Genomic DNA, 202 nt, shown 5'->3' on the forward strand with positions numbered 1-202 from the left:
TTTGTTGTGATTGTTGTGAGCCTTCAACATCACACATGTGGATATTGTGAAATAAACTGCCCAGAAAACCCTTACAAACATCTAAAGGGTTCATGGTGTAATGGTTAGCACTCTGAACTCTGATTCCAACAATCTGAGTTCAACTCTCAGTGGAACCTGTTTTCAAGCCACAGCACAGGTAAAGAAAAAAAACAACTTTGCA

This window comes from Etheostoma cragini, unplaced genomic scaffold, assembly GCF_013103735.1.
Source record: "Etheostoma cragini isolate CJK2018 unplaced genomic scaffold, CSU_Ecrag_1.0 ScbMSFa_259, whole genome shotgun sequence".
NCBI classification, from domain to species: Eukaryota; Metazoa; Chordata; class Actinopteri; order Perciformes; family Percidae; genus Etheostoma; species Etheostoma cragini.